This window comes from Anopheles funestus, chromosome 2RL, assembly GCF_943734845.2.
Source record: "Anopheles funestus chromosome 2RL, idAnoFuneDA-416_04, whole genome shotgun sequence".
In the NCBI taxonomy this organism is placed as follows: domain Eukaryota; kingdom Metazoa; phylum Arthropoda; class Insecta; order Diptera; family Culicidae; genus Anopheles; species Anopheles funestus.
The window spans coordinates 62365922-62383385 of record NC_064598.1 but is presented as its reverse complement, the minus strand read 5'-3'; the positions used below and the strand labels follow the sequence as shown (position 1 = coordinate 62383385).

Sequence of the window (17464 nt, the reverse complement as noted above, 5' to 3'; positions counted from 1 at the left end):
CCTGGCATAAATGGGAAACAGAGAAAAAGAATGCAGGAAAGAGTCCCAGGAATGCTAGCTGTGTGTGTGTGTGTTTGTGTACATGCGTGTGCGTATGTTTCCCAAGGCAGTAAATCGCCTTTGCAGAAAATTCTCCATTTGTGTGCGAGGTTCGATGTTGCTTTCCTTTCTATTTACAGTAAAATAGTAACATTCCCTCTCATTCTATCACACACGGATAGCATCTAGTACCAGAAATTGATCAGAATGCTGGTAGAAAGATCGAATCACTAGGCAATGTACCGGAGAATATTACCGTACTGTAGTAGAAAACGCCATAATACTTTTGTTAAAGTTGTTTTCAAAGTAACAGCATAGGCAAATATGTTCATTTTCATAAATTAAATATTCCTTTTTGTTAGGAAAATTAATTTATTTTTTCTTTTTTGTTTCGAGTTGTTAACATTTGAGTTTTGCACTGTTATTCTAGCGAATCCGATCCCTGCTGCGGGAATGGTGTAGTATTAGTGTATGAAACACATTTCCATGAAGCTATAAGCTGTAGTTACACTTACACCAACCCATTTCGTATCTCTGTGCTATAGCCCACAGCAGCCTAGCTCGAGCTAGGAAAGGAAATGTTGGAATACAGAAAGAGAGAACACTCTTCTTCCTACAGCTAGCGGTATTCTCACTCTTTCCTACAGCAAAGTAACTTTTGCGCGGTATATTCACTTTGGACATTTCTTCGTCATCCAGAAGATGCTCTCTTCGTATTCGAGATTCTTCTTTTTCTTCTTCTTCTTCTTCCTTTACCATTATCCATCCGGTACGGCAGTTTTTGCATTTTCGCATGATGATTTGGTTCTATGTCCTATCTACACAAACACACACACACACACACTCGCACACATAGCTCAGATGTTCGCTCACGCCATATTGCTCTCTGTGTGTTGGTGGGGAACAGGGCATGACGAATACCGCGGAACTTCACTCTAGGCCCTGTACGTAATCCTTGTTCGTTTGGTTCCTTCTTGCATCTCTGTCTAGCAAACGGTAGAACTTTTTACGTCCATTCGCTTACACCACCGATGCACCTGTTAATGCGAGTATTGCTCGTTTTGGCTTCCCGTTTTCGTTGGCGCTGACCGCTCCCCGGCTTGTATTCGATCGTGTAATAATTGGAAAGAGGCACTACAAAGCATCTTTTTCATAGTAACTGGCTAAAGCCGAGATTCTTTTTTTATGTTCGAAAGTAACTAACATGAATTGCTACTTTCCGTTATAGAAATAGAACAGTATTTTTCTGGAGAAATGCGGAAGGGATTCAATCCGAAATTATTTTTCTTTAATGCAGAAAAATCGTTCTTTTATGACACAGTTGTTTAAAGTCTGCTAAACAAAGTTGCGATAATTTGTGGCAAGCAAAGATGAAAACAGAAGCAATTGTGTGTTTGCTCATACTCAATTTGAGCTTTTCAAAAGTTTTACAACGCTTTATTGCGTTAAGAAAAGTCATATGAAGAGCATTAAAAAATGTCATTCAATAGTTTGCGAATAATCAACATCAAAATAATAAATGTATACCTACTGTAATTTTATATTAGCACAAACCAAATTCACCACACCCTAACATATTTCCATCCCGGTTTTCGTCAGTTTGCGCCAGATCACGTTGGATTTGAGCAGCGGTGCGTTCTTTTCTTGCGTGTTGTCCCTTGCACAGAAACGTATGACGTGATTCTATAAATTCTCTGTACGAAATGTCTTTTCTGCTGTCTGTTTCTCGATGGTTGGCTATTCAAACGCACTTCAATAGCAGCAGCCTCTCGAGACTTTCTTATTCCTGGAAAGAACAGCAATAGCAGACTTACTTGTAAAGAAGTGTGGAGTTTTGTTTTTTTTGCTTTATTGAGTTCTGGTTTTAGCGTTATGCTTCACAGGCCCTACTTTATACGAATCTTGCATGTTCAAGCAGCAATCAAAAGAAGGGTGGAACTCTTGCAAACTGACAAGAACAATAAACGTTGAAAAACAAAAGTATATGACGTCCATATATCTATCATATTACTGTTACTATATTATATGTTTACTTTCGTTGCGAATATTATTTGAAAGACTAAATGGACAAAACCAAATCTGCCTAATGTTTTTCGAGTAATTTCACCGACAGATACTCAGCTGCTAATATGTTCGAAATGTCCTTGAAAGGTATACTTCGACTGGACTTCATTAAAGTTTTCCCAGAATGAAACCAGTAATTTGGATTGATTACTGTCAGCGTACACACAATTATTGTGGTTTTATCGCGTAGGCATTCGAAAAACGTGCCTACTGAGCCAAAATTTGTGCTCGTGTATGATGTGTATACGGTTCTTTACTTGATTGGACATTGAGCTTGCAGCGCGCATTAGTGCTAAAGTGATATCAAATATCAGCAGTGTAGTGTAGTGGGCAGCGAAACAACCACCAACCACCATCACCACCACTACTATTACAACACTGCCGTGCTGTAGAAAAGGATTGACGACACGCATACTCCTGTGTTGTTTATAAAGTCGCATTGATAAAAGGGAAGGCAGCACCCACCTCCGCACCCCCACACTACACACACACACCCGTCTGTGAAAGCGGTCGATCTTTTGCTGCTGCTTGGTTGCAAACAAAAATTGTATTTTTCGTTTCGTTTCTCTCGCTGGGGATTTTTTTTTGTTGACTATTGACGATTACTTGTGTATTTCTTTTTTCGCAATGACAACGAAAAAATGCTTCGTTTGTGTTGTGTTGTGTGTGCGATAGAGAAGCGAAAATGTAGTGTTTTTTTTGTCCTCGATTAAGTTGTTTTGTTGTGCTGTTGTCGGATGCTGCTGCTGTAGAAATCCGGTTGTAGATATGGTTGATCGGGTCCAAGAAATGGCGAATAAGTAAAAGATGTTAAACGGAGAATAACCCGTTCGGGTATATCGTGCATGGGTGGCAGGGGTTCTCTGTTGTTTTTGTTCACGTCTTCACGAAAAGCACCTAGAAGGACGGTTTTGTTGTTTGCTGGCGGAGTAAATGCGATGGGCTGTGGATTTGTCCGCAAGAGTAAATAGCACAGAAAGAAACACGTAATCCTCATCATCATCATCATCGTCTTTTCTTTTTCTGAACGTTCAAATGTCGCGCTGGCTTTGCTTGCGATAGGTCTATATGGGTATGAGTGTGTGTGTGTGTGTGTGTGTGTGTGTGCGCTGTACACCTTCCCGGATGCGCTTCGTCATGCGTTTGGCTGCCACAACACATCAGCCCCCCCGGCCCAGGCCAACTAAGATGCTCTCTTTGTTTCTCCGTTAGCTTCCGTCCTTTTCGCTCTTTATTATCGTCAACCCATACCTTCAGACGGTGGTGAGCACGAGTTTCTTCTTGTTAGAAAAGGCGACTTACCTTACATTATTAACAGAGCTGTAATGCGCCCTATAACGCACATTGGACCCAGCCAACCAACGGAACACGAGCACCATATTTCGTTTCGAAGGACCAAAATCGGCCCCCATATGTGTAAGTGTCCCGCTCGGGAGGCCAATAGTTATCTGCGTCATAACGTGAGCCATGCAGAGAACGCTACAATTTGCTTGCGTGGTCGAACGACGGAATTGCCGGCTGATGGAAGGATGACGATGATGATGAAGGGAAAGATAAGTAGAGTAAGCGAGAACAAGAGAGTGTGTTGCTTGCCTTGTTTGCTGCTCGGTCGGGGTTATCGTACATGCAGTGGGCTACAAGCGTCAAAACAATGTGTATTTGAGATCGCTTGGTGTGTGTGTGTGTAAAGAAAGGAATGAGTGAGAAAGAGAAAGACGCATAAGTGGTGGTGGTGCGTTTTCGTATAGAGTGGTTGAATCGATTCACAAGGATTGTTGGGTTTTGACAGTGCAAGGGGAAAAGAGATGGCTAGGAGCATGGTGCTTTGTGCTTGTGCAAAGTGTGCTTGTTTTTTGGCCCGTTTCCTTGCCTAACTGCACAAGAATGAGAAAGAGCGAGAGAGACGGCCAGCTAGTGGTACGATCGGCAAAACGGGGTAGTTGGAATGGGAAAAAACGCTCTACGTGGACCAATGTTTTCCGTAGGGTTAGTATATTGATTTTAATTGGACGCTCGTCAAAGTAGGCAGGGTAAGCGAGATGGAAGAGCGTGCGTGCGAGCGCTTGCGCACAACCGCGAATGTAGGCACGTGAGAGCGACTGAGAAAGGATTTGACCGAGATGTACATTGCTGTGTACGATACTGGATGGCTGGGAGCGCAACGCGCGCGGCGGTGTGTGTTGGTTTGATTTGGTTTGGCTCGGGGTTGTTCCATGGCACAGTGCAGTGTGCGCTGTATTGTGTGTGCTCTCGTGCGTACAGTGACTCGCTCGCCGGAGAGACAATCGCGCGTCGTCATCCCTGGGATTTTATCGGTGTGTTCACCCGCTATGCTTTAGCTCCAGACGGCAGCGCGAACGAGTGGGAAAGCAACGAAACACATGCGGTGCAAGCGAGTAGCAAGATCACAGCGCACTTCGTTCGATATGCCTTCTTTTGCCAACATCAGCACACACAACACCGCCCGTTTGCTGTGTGTGCACGGGGTGTTCCGTTTTTTTTACCTACAATCTGAAGCGCACGTATTCTTCTTCACTTCAATATGTGAGGCAACACAACACATTTGATGGACGATGACGATTCACCGACCTGAAGAGCACAGCGCAGCCACTAACTTACGCGCGTGTGTTTCTTTGTACGCGTCCGTCGTGCGGAAAGCATGGCGTTGTGCGACAGTAGGAAGAGGGGGAAAGAAGTTTCATCGTTTTAAGAGTGTTGTTTTCTTTTTGGTTTTGTTTTTTCCCTCTACTTTTAGATTCGACTGATGGACGAATCGGTCTTTTTTTCTTCTTCTGTGTTTGTTTCCCTACGTCTCCGCGCGTTTGTCTTATGAACGCCCTTCAACCGTCATCGTTGATGATGAGGCACGCACAACGCACGGAGCGCTGCACACACAACCCAGAAAAGAAGCAGTTTATTTGCTAGAGAAGCGTTTGCTTTGCTTGTTCGCTCGTTGTCTCTTTCTCTCTCTCTCTGTCTCTTGTGATTTTACCCGTCCATCCATTTCGTAAGGATGTGGTGGCTTTTTTCGCCTTTTTTGACCGAGACCAATCGATACGATCCATAGCGCACTAGCCAAACGGAACTGTATTACTACTACCACTACTACCAATGGACTAGCCGTATTTTTATGCGTGCGGCCAGGGCTGAGTAATATTTGCCAGAGATGTGTGTGCATATGAAAAGGCGCTTCATGTGTGTTGTGTCGTAATTTTCCATATCGTACCATCCGATCCCAATTCGTCGATGGTTGGTCTTCCATTTGTTGTAATTCAAGAATAGATTGTAGATAGAGGAAAAGAGGTAACATGAGAACGGCAACATGTTCCTAGAGATTGTACATTCATTGTTACACGGACTTGCCATAGGAGGATACTTCTTGGGTTGCTGATTTACGCAAGCGAAATTGTAACGATTAGGAGAGAATATCTATTCGAAGCATAAAATTGGAGAATTTTAATAATTTTATTAGTATCTTTATTTACGTTGCCCTAATGTTGCTTAATAAATGTTTATTGTTTTAATAAACGTTTTAAATAAATGCAAGAATATTTTCTATTAATAAAGATCATAAATTACGATGTCTTTAAGAGTGTCTGATACCGAAATACAATATTTCAACTTATCTTAACATTGTCTTTTAAGTAACTATTTAATAACGCCATGTAACATGCTTTTACTTCACGTGTTTACACTTAATTGGTGTTACTATTAATGGCTTTAGTCCTGGTTTACACGATAATGAAGATACGGATTGCTATTTCTGAAAGGGCTGTTGTACAATATGTGTTCTTGGAATTCATGGATTATTTCCCTGACAAGATGTTAATGTAGTATGTGATGAAGCTTTTTTTGTAGTTAATTAAGTTTACATTTTAGGATTTTTTTTGTTATAGTCCAGAATCAATGTCGGTTTTTTTCTGACTTCTGGAAAACTGGAAATCTAATCGATCGACTCTATTCGAGTTTAGTTCTATTCTATTGGCGAACATTTAACTTGTTAAAATATTTTTTGTGACAATAAATCAGGTGAATCTTTTTTATATTAGTTTAAAAGTTGAAAGGTTATTCACTTCGAATACAAACTTGCAGTTGAACAGTTTGGCTCTAATTAACTAACAAGAAAAGACGAACTCTTGCTTTTTGAAAAATGTGAACAAACGACATTTAATATTATTTATACTATTAATATAAATTGGGCGCTCCCGGTGGTGTATGTGATAAACGGCGCCGTTCTACGCGGCAGGCCCGGGGCTCAAACGCATTCGAACCGTCACCCCGTAGCAAGGACTGACTATCCGGCAACGTGGTTAAATAAGTCTCTAAGTTAAATAAGAATAAGTAAATAAGGTTAAATAAGTAAGCCAGAAATGGCCTGCATGACCTCAGAGGTCGTTACGCTAAGAAGAAGAAGACTATCAATAATTTATTTTTAATATTGTTTGATGGTAATATCTCTTATCTTAAAACAAAGGCGAAAGGTTGAAATTATTTATGAAAACAATACAAAATGTCAATTTTAGCCGGTTAAATGTTTCAGAATAAATTAACATTAAGTTGTGTGATATGCTTCGGTTTTGTACAGATCTTTGCTCAGAACTTTATCAGTGTCCGTGTTGTTTATCACTGGAATACAAACAGTAAATTTTTCTCCAAAAGCTGGAAGGTTGTTACATTATTTGGTAAGGTTGATTCATAGAAAGTGCATGAAGTATGAAAATCTTTTCTTAGAACTTAGGTTATAAATTAAGATTGTGAACGTATCAAGAAGGGGGAAATTGTAACTTTAAATATCGAACTAAAGATTAATTTTTATTATACATAAAAACGTTGTACTACCACGAAGATCTGTGGTGGCGGATCGCACAAAGCACTTTTCGCACATCATTAATAAGCTAAGACAAATAAAGAATAAAGACCTGCGAATTTGTATGTTTGTCCAAACGATTTCATATGATTTTACTTTTAACTAACTCTTTGCGAATGGCGATCATGAAGAATTGGCTATACCGAGATATCCGACGTGTTGTTTTACCTACTTTATTTCTTTATTAGGTCAAACCGGTAACTAGTCTGCGCGCTAACAGGTTTTTTTTTATCTTGGAGACGTAGTGCTATTTTCTACCTACGAATCTCTAAAAAGGCGCCACTTGCTAATACACCAGTCCGCCCACATTAACAGCATTTGTTCTTGCTCCCTACATAGCTCGTAAGAGTTAGTTGATGAAGGCGGAACAACATTTATACTAGCCTAAGTTTATGTGATATGTTCTCCATCACACAATATTTCATTGGTATTTGTAGACTCCACGAGGGTAAAGATCTTACTACAAAGAGCAATATGTTCTTTTCAAGTGCAATATACGGCAGCATGTACGTTAGATTTTTTTGTAAAAAGCAAACGAAATAAAAACTGCCTCTTGAAAACCATTCGAGAGGAGGGTGTGCCGTAAAACTGCCTACGAAAAGCAGGTGAAAGCAATGTTTTTGCCCCTTTTGATAGCGTCGCATTGTGACGCATTTAAATTTCATGCCCGACTGAGTGACACTTTTTGCTAGGAAAGGGAGGGAGGGGGGCATGTTCGAGACTGGAGAAATAGATGTGTCACGAAGGTACCCGCCTATGTGGGAAGGGCAGGGGTGAGAATGTGTTGCACTTCCTGTTCGCTGTTAACCCACTACACGGCGGCAGTCCGCCCTTATCCAGACGGCAACCCTTGAGGCTCAAGACCTTCTGTCTGTTGTTTGTGAAGTGCGTTTTTACTTGCGCTTGCGTTGTTTGCATTGGCCCGGTTGGGCCAGTTGAAAGTCCTTGAAATGGTCAAACGCATACGATGAAAAGTGGTAGCCTCTGGATGGCGGGTATATGTCAGTGAATGTGTGTATATGTTGGTGCGAGGTCGATTGATTTGATTGGAACCCTTTTCCTGATCTTACTTCCCGATGTTGTGCAGCGTTCTGCTTTCTGCATTCGTTTATACAGTTTGTCTCGCACTATTGTTGCCAGGGGACAAGTACGTTTGAAAATAGGTTGTTTGCTGTGTAAACCTAAAGCAGCAGTGGTGTACGAAACTGTGTTTTTGATACCTACTTTCGTTAAAAGATGGTGTATAAAAAAGGAAAAAAATGTTATGTGACATCATCCTTTACATTTTGTATTTTTACAGATTAAATGAGAATTATATATTGGTATATTTTTTTGTTCCTATTTTTTGAACAAAGATGGTCAATAAAATATATTTTTACACAAGATAATCTGTTTTTTTTTTGCGTATTTCTTGACAAATCTATTCTTTATGTATTTCTTCCTAGAATTTTTGCAATCATTAAAATGGTTATATTTTGTGGCATGTGGGAGATTTTGTTGATTTTATGCGTCATTTGATGGTTTATAAAATGTTGATTGTCGGAATTCGGTAAATTTGACTTTAAAAAACAATAGTTTAATAAATACATCTAATAAATAAATATGTGCAAAATATGACAATTTAATGTAAATTATCCATCATAAATATCGATTCAATGTGTTCAGATAATTACTAGACAAGGTTTTTCACCCAACCTGAAGGTGTTGCAATTTTAATTCATATCTATTAATCGAGCAAACATTAAATTTAAAACTTTGGGTGGATTTTTCAGGGGTGATCTATCGATAAAATCTACAGTACGGCAATGTGCGTGTTGGCACTTTTGTGATGCTTGTAGTAAAACTTTCATGTGTGGATCGTTTTCAATTGAATAAACGACATGTCCAAAGAACGAACGGTTTGTTATTTTAAATTTAAAATAACAAGTGAGTACAAGTAGGTTTCCAGATTTTTTTTACAGAAGTTCTTATCACTCGTAAGGAGGGGAATTTCAAACCTCATATCATATTTATCGAATGTATATTAGTAAATTACACTTTATTAGTATATCAGCGAAAACATGAAAAAATTTCAGTCAAAGAAGTGTTATGTGTGGATTTGTGGCGTCAAATGATTGTTGTAATTCTCAGATAACTGAAACTCTGAAGTCTGTTACTTTCTCTTGGAAATTTATGGGGTAGAATGTATGATAATCCTAGCAATATAACAGAGCAAAAAATATAAACCAAGCTCGGACAGCAAGCTCATTCGACATTAAAGCGAAATATTCCCTCAGGAAAGGCAGTCTCTTTCTATAAAAGAATAAAACCTGGTTTACAATTTTTCATAAAACATTCAAATTTTTGGTAAAATTGCTCGAACTGAAACTTAGTTGTATATTCTAACTAGGGACCCAATCTCATCCAGAGTTTGGATACGGAGACTGTAGCAATTATTGACTATCTCACAGACTTGGTAAAAATATTTCTATTAAGTTAGGTGTACGATCGAGTGGTACGCCAAGAAGAATTTGTTGAATTAGACAGTAATATTCTTCTACCATTCCTTTTTTACGCTTGTTTTACGCTAATTCTAAACGACTGCTACTCTAAAGGAAACTGTGAAAACAAAACAACAAATATTATATTATATAATTCTCAATTTCCAATGTTCCCAGTCAACTCGATACTTGGCGCGTGAACATGCGTAAATGTTTAACTGCAAGACAAGAACAAAGTACTTCTAGTTCAAAGAACAAGCTCGTTCCACACTGGTGAATTTTTCTGTTCAGTTGTTCTAAGACTGCGTAGAATAAAGACGAAAGGAGAAAACTTGGGAAAGAAAGCTTTTTTTAAAAACTGTTCACTTCCTGTCTGTCTTTGTTCGTACACTCCTAAGCTTCTGTGGCAGGAAAAAAGTATCATTTTTAACGATCTCAATAGTGAACAGAGTTATAAAATGAGTTCTAGCTCGATTTTAGACACAAAATAGCACTGGTATTTTCAGTAAACGAAAGAAATATACAATCCAAAGATCCAAAGATGGTTGATTTAAAAAAATAATAATATTAATTCGGTTCATTAAATCAATTTTTGAGATGATTCAATGATGTTTCTGAAAATGGCGCCTTCCAACGATCGCATCCGAATCGTTCCGCCCACAGTTAAGACTAGCTACCCGGCTACATAGTAAAAACAAGTTTAAATAGGGCATGAAGCAACCCCAAAAAGTGCATTTTTGAAGTAATATTATTTTTTAAATTGCAATTACATGGGTTATTCTATTAATTATTGCCCTTTGACACATAACTAATGTATCAAGACGGTTTATTAATGAGCGTTGCAAATCAGATGGTAAATTTCAACAGCGATTGAAAGTAGATGTCATAAAAAATCATAATTTCTGAATGCGTTTGTTTCTAAACTTGACGTCTTTAAGAGACGTTAGAATGACACCCAAGTCTACTCGCTAGAAAGCAACTCCGTTGATTCCCAATGCTGCGTCCGAAATAAACGCCTTGTCTTCTCTGTGCGGTCTGTTTTACATTAACTTCCTATGCTTGAGAGATGACATTTAAATATCATTACTTATGTGTTAGGGAACCGTTGGGATCGAATGGTAAGGTGACTAGGTGACTGTGGAAAGGCGTATACGATACACGAGCAGGAAACGTGACAAAACTCGTTGGTCGTTGTATGTGCAGAAGCTTCAACGGCAGCCATAAGCCAAGATGACTTTTCTGAGATCACCAACGGAGGCAGTAGAGATGAAACGAAGGAAATGAATGCCAACGGTGGTACATATCTTCGTAGTACATCTATCTGTACGGAGTGAAATATGTTTCAGTCGTGACTGGCAGGCGCCCGGGCCCTGCCCTGATCTCTTCGCTAAATGATGATCCTTTCCGCCCGGACCCCGATTGCTAGGGGCGGCGCAATGCTGGGACAGTGCAAATACCGCAATGTTTTTTTTTGCTTTGTTGTTTGCACTCCGTCTCTGCTGTAGCGCGCGGTGTACACGTGTTTGTTGTCCTGCTATGGTATGGTGTGTTCCGGTTGGCTTTTTCACATTTCACACGTTCGCAATTCTACTTACACATACCGTTTCTAACCTTTATCTAAGTATACTAATCTCTATTCGTCTTTATTCATGTTGGGTTTTTATGTTCTCTATTCGTTACAGGTAAGGAAGCAAGCCGCTACCAATTTCTTTTGGGTTCCGTGAGTTAAACCAATTACCTTTCGAGACGATGCAGTGGATGATCATGAATTTAAATGATAGTTTTATTGATCCTTACTTTGTTCGTCTTTCCGATGTTTATTAGTGTTTGAATGGATTATTTTCTCGATTTTATCCAGTTAACAAACATACTGAACCTCCAGACAAGCTGCCTACGAGAATACGAGCAACACAATCAGCAAATCAGCAAGTTGTACTGACGTATTGCTCAAGATCAGTTCAATCTTCCTACAGATGAGAGATGAGAATACTCACTCTTTTCAGAGAGTTGAAACAGAGTAAAAGAGTGGTTATGAGGATTTGAAACTTTTACTCACTCTTTTGATAGTTATAAAAATATCAAAGAATTTTTTTATTTAATTGGATTATGTCATCTATAGCAAAAAGGCAACTAATGACATTTATACACAAATTTCTTAATACAAAAAAATCCTACGTAAACACGATGGTTTGAACAAAAACAAAGCAAATGAAATTTCTTAGATATTTGAGGCAATAGGTGTAAAAAATTTCCATTAACTTTTATTAAAAAATATTCTCGTCATATCTTAATTCTAAAATTTATTGGAGATTTCGAAATTCTTCATCTGATTTCATCTGATTAATTTCGGCAGACATTGAAAATAAGAGAAGTGCATATATGACAACATTTAAACAAAACGTTTAAGACAGATGAAATGATGTTAAAGTTTGTGCCAGTCAGTATACAAACAAATATTGTGTTTATTAACCGGAATAATATCACTTCCAAGGCTGAAGATCTTAAATAAGAGATATTTTTATCTTTCTTGTTAAGTATTCCTATCTTCTGAAAATTTTATCGTTAATTTTATTTTCTCTTCGTTTATTTTTTATAAAATATAAAGACGATGTATGCAGACGAATGTTTGATGGAATTTATATAGATAGACGGCAGTATCTGAATGAATCTCTCTACAAGGAGGTCTTGATGGGCTAAGATCGCAGGCTAAGAAGGTTTAGTAAAGGGGTTAAGGCATAGTTGACGATTCGTCAATTTGTACAAATAGTCTGAAAATAACGATAAATGTAAAATGTTTCCTAAATCGACTCTTTATGGACAAACTATCTTTAAGAGTAAGTAATCAGATAAAATTTCAAATTTTATTGAGAGAATGATTTGTCCACGACTCAGGATGGTTTTATTAACAACATAATCCAATAATTTCTCTTGTTTTGCACCCATATCGCAATCAATCTCCATTGCGTGTTCGTTGTGAGTGAGAAAGAATTCACTGGAAACTTGTCCAGTGGAAGTTGAAAGTTGTCCAGTGGAAGAGCATACACTGTATTACACAAATGCAAAAATTATAATGATGACCGACGTGGGTGTGTGGAGTGGATAACACACGAAAGGAACAACAGGACTGTGTGCAAAACCGTCGGCGCAGCATCGCAACAGCAACAACCGAACAACAATTTGTGCTGTTCTCGAGGGTAGAAGCGGTATAGTGACAACAAAGTTGCAAATTGCGAAATCATGTTTGTGCGGTCCGCCACAGAGATACACCGGCATGAATTCGGGATCAAGCAAAAGCCGCTCATGCTTCGTGCACTGACTGTTTTGTCTCCTTCCTTCCCTTTTCACTCTGTTTCCCTTTTCCACTGTAAAGCACCGAACTGCAGAATGAAATGAAGGACGTTAGATAAGAGCTGGAAGATATGGGTAGTTGGTATCCTCCATAAAAGCGACATTACTGGCAATTCAGTATGAAACTGGCATCAATGTGCTAGTGGTAAACTGTATGTGTTAATTTTTTATTCCATAGCGCATCATGAAATCGTTAAATTATTGCTATAACTTTATAGAACATACATGTTTTTTTTGATGTAGTAGCCTGTATCGCTTTTATTAAATTTATCCCTATTCTTATTCGCAAAAATTCCTTATGGATTTAATGAATTTTTAAGTGCACTTAAATTGAAACACGCTGACACACTGAGCAATTGTTCCACACGGTTTTTGTTGAAGCCTATTGTTCAGTTTTACGAAATTCTTGAGCATCAGTGTTTACTGAATGTTTATAATGCTTCGATAAAATTCATATGACTGAATGTGGGAAATGCGGAATTGAAAGGAAATAAATTTTCCCCACCAAACGATTATTCGTTCCTTCCTACAAATAGACCGAACAATCGACTAGCCAACAACACCTTTAAGCATCGTCATCATCATCATTATCGATCGTTGTAAGCATTGATGCTTGATTGCTGGCAGGGGTGGTGAGAATAATTGTGATATCCACTTTGATAATGATAGTTGACGTGTGTGTCTCTGTGGATAACGGAGGAGACGGGGATAAGGGAGAGCTCTGTAACGCTCATTTTAATTAAATATCAGTTGGCCAACATATTTTCAGGAGGAGGAGTACATGGAGTTCCTGGAGATGAACATCTGTTGTGTTAGGATACACTTTTGAATGGTGTCATTCTTTAGCAAATGAGTCAATCAGTTCTTTTTTTAACAGAAATAAGAGTGGTTTTATGTAATATATTCCTATTTCATCAATGATAAAATGCAAATATTTTTCTTCTTCGCTTAACTACCTATAAAGCCGACCTGTAGAACCTATATTTCTGATCTTTTTATTTGATATATTTTTACCACGTTACCGAAGAAGTCAGTCCTTACCTAGGGGGGACGATCCGTCGATCGTCATTGATAAAAATATGTTTCCTTTGCTAGTCAACAAGGTGGTTGTTAATAAGAAATTCAACAGTATCGCATACCGTATTAAGCGAGTAAGGCTGGTGGCCGAGTGCTCAGTCGTACAGGTTTTTTTCAAAAATTTGTAGGGGATTTGACAGCAACCGTCAAACCGTCAATCGATTTGATCTGTCAAATTGATAGAAAAAAAATTGAAAAAAATCGTTGACGACTTAGCACTGCCACCATTCTAAATAAATGTAAAATTTACTAAGAAATTAGGGACAAAGACTTTTAAACATATTATTCTATCATACGTTTTAAAACGATTTTTTTCTTGTGATATCTTTCATATAGGATTTGGTGGTGTACCAAAAATATTTGTAACACCTAGTAAACCGTCCCTTAAGGAAGCAATTAGTTGTGCAAACATAAGCTTCAAAAACCTTGAAATGATATTCAGAAAGAACATCAAAGGAAATTACACCCACAGTGTGTCTGTTTGTCGAAAAATTCGATGCGTTTCATGTGATACTAATACACAGCAACATATTGAACAGATGTAACGTGGTTTTTCTGTCATATTTTGCGTAGAACCATTGGCGTAGAACACAGTTATGCATGTGTTACCATTTGGCGATGATGGCCCCGCACTCTCTCGTCATTCTGGCAGATAATTTTGCTATATAGCGTCAGCACAGCCGCAGTTGTCTTGGTTGACAAGTGCGCGTAACTTAATAATGACACGTGGTTCTCTTGTTTCGTAGACAAACATGTCACTCTGCACCATTTGATTTGTTAATTTGTTTTCTTATTTATAATTTGAAGTGTATTAAACGTTGAAGTTCGTAAGTGCTTGATAAGCATTCCTTAATCTAGAATGTGCTAGTAAGGAATTTTGTTGAGAGACGAGTGGATGATAGCAAAAGAGAACGATCATACATGTAGACATTGCGGAAAACACGTGTTTTGGTAAACATTGTCATTGGCTTGAAGGGATTTTTTGGTCACGTGAGATGCCCACCCGGTATATTCAGCAAGAATTTATATATATTTTATGCAATTGCCAATTTTCAAATAAAAAAATAAGATTTATTGTGATTAGAAAATCTTACCCTTTCCTAGTTCTGTCCTGTCATGTCATAGATTGGTGAATCGATAAATAACTGTTCCGAAACGAACTCGCAATGAATTGTGGTGGCTTTTGGTGACTTGGTATTTAAGCAAATTTCACATAAAAATCATTTAAATAATTTTGTTTACGCTTATACCTTTCCGCACGGAACTAGTTTTAAGAATGTTTGCGGTGGAAAAAAACTGTTCTAAAATGCGCCACTGGAGAAATAGCAAGTTCCGGCTGTTTCAACCAACTGCGACGATGACTGGACTGCTATTGCGTCTATACCCGTACCGAGGCTTGCATTGATGCGATGGTGGGATGCGAAACGGAACGGGCCTAGGCAAGAAAAATCCCTCGTGGTTGGGCTGCGAGCTCTACACGATGATGACGACGGCGAACCAGCTGTGTGTGGTGTGTTGCCGAGAGTGCGCACCGTTGCCAAGTTTTGCTTTCGTCGAGCAACAGCAGTAATAGCAGCAAACAGCAAACGATGCGATTGCTTGCCTTGAGGTTCATTTGGGGTGGTGTCCCCTCTCGTCCTCCCCCTTCTTCTTCTCTTGTTTCTTTTTCATCTTCTTCACTACGTTTACACGAGTGCGTACGAACGATGTGGAACGTGCATGTGGCCGCGTAGCCAAGTGTGTGTATATGTTTCGCTTTGGTACATTGTGTATTTCGCAAACAGGAAAGAGACACAACACACGTTTCACAAGCAGCAAACGCGCCTGCAGTATAGTATCACACCGTATACTGCGCTGTTGCCAAACTTGCCGATGTTGTGTTTGGTCGTGTGAGAAGGTTCGGCTGAATGTTTTTGTGGGTAGAGAGTTTTTGCTGTTGCTGCTGTTCTCTCCACAATGAGCACGAATGCGACGGGAAGCGTTGCGCTCTCATTTGCACACACGCTCAAACCGAAGTGAAGGTAGTGGTACCGTTGAAATAGCGCGCGCGATCGCCTACTGTTTGTTTTTGCCCACGGTGTGTAAGGAGATGCTTTTCTGCGTCCTAGTATGGTTACATGGGAGAGAAGGATAGGACTTTTCTTTCGATTTCGATTTCTGTCTCAGTCACTCTATAGATGATCGGCAGTATAAACACGGCACAAACAAGACTGTGACTGTACGGAAGGGAAAATACTATTTTATACACACATACATATACACGCACACTCATTCTTCGTATGCCACGATCGTTACGTATACGCGTAGTTTATTCGTCGCTGGGTATTGCTGTGCAGAGAGGGGGTTTTATTTTTTGTTTCCCCCAAGTCGCTTCTCCGTTGACGACGATGATCTTCTTCATCGCCTTATCGCTTCCTTGGGCTTTGGCTGGTTACTACGTCGTTCTAGTGCGACGATAATAGGGTTTCTTTGATGGACGGGAGTGAAAGAATGAAGGCAGATCTTGGCATGACGTGCTGCACCTCCAGAAGGGGACCGGGTTTGGCCAAAGGGTACAAAAATGAAGAAAGAGATTGGCAACGGTACAGTGGATAAAATAATAAATAAATAGAAGAATAAAAAAATCTCCGACATTGAAACGCGAGGTGGGAACGCCAGTAGAACGAACCATACAATGAAGATTATGCTGATGGTGATGATGACGCTATGTTGTTTTGTTGTACGAAAATTCGAAGGAGTGACAGAGAAACAACACACATTGCGATGGTTCGGTATAGACGAAAACGACCGGGAACGTAGAGAGCGGATGGTTATTGTCGGATCTAATGAGCCAATTATATTTATGCGAAGAAATCTCGTTTATTTTCTTTTTTTTTTGCTTTACTACGGGATGTTTTTACTGGTTCGTACCTTTCATCTTTGATGTACACACGTTGACTAAGAATATGGGGACGATACAGAAGATCGTCATGAAGGAAGTTCTATCTGCAAAAAGAACTTTCCACAAGGAATGTTGTGTTGGTACGGCTAGGCTGGTCTTTCAAGCATAGTTGAAGACACAGAGATGTGACAAACACGGAAATACGTGTTAAACTTGTGTAAATGAAAGCTACGAGGAACTAAAAGTCTGTAAGTGTATTTTTATTTCTTTATTTTATAACACAAAGTGTGCTTATAGAATATAAGATTTGTTGATTGCCATTTTGCTTACTTAATTTTTTTTTTAATTTATTTTCTTTACGACAGTCAAGCCGTATGGTCTATACGTAAATTTTCAAATATTACAAAAAATCTTTTTTTTTAAATATTACTTTGCCACTCCACCACATTGATAATGTACTGCTAAGATACATTAGGATTTTTAGTTTTGATTATTTATGCTAATATATTTTTGGGCATTTAAAATCGTTGGTTAGATAATTATGACTTACTCCAGCAACACCGACAACATCATCAAAGACAGGATATACAGATTAATCTTCCCTCTTTGTACTACATCCGTTGTTGCTATGAAAAACCTATGACCAGTCCACCTATGGATCGGGTTGTCCGGTGTCATTCTAATGACATGAATAAGCTTCGGGGACAT

At 38.9% G+C, this 17464-nt stretch overlaps 1 protein-coding gene and 1 long non-coding RNA gene across 5 annotated transcripts in view; one reads left to right on the top strand and one right to left on the bottom strand.

Moving 5' to 3' along the window:
* The window catches only part of LOC125775113 (protein split ends), a 73992-nt gene that overhangs the window by 6379 nt on the left and 50149 nt on the right, over positions 1–17464 (top strand). The window lies entirely within an intron of this gene.
* On the bottom strand, positions 1556–3780 carry LOC125775148 (uncharacterized). Its single transcript, XR_007421145.1, has 2 exons — positions 1930–3780; positions 1556–1825 (listed from the first exon to the last, which is right to left on the bottom strand). It is a non-coding gene; the product is annotated as an uncharacterized LOC125775148 (long non-coding RNA).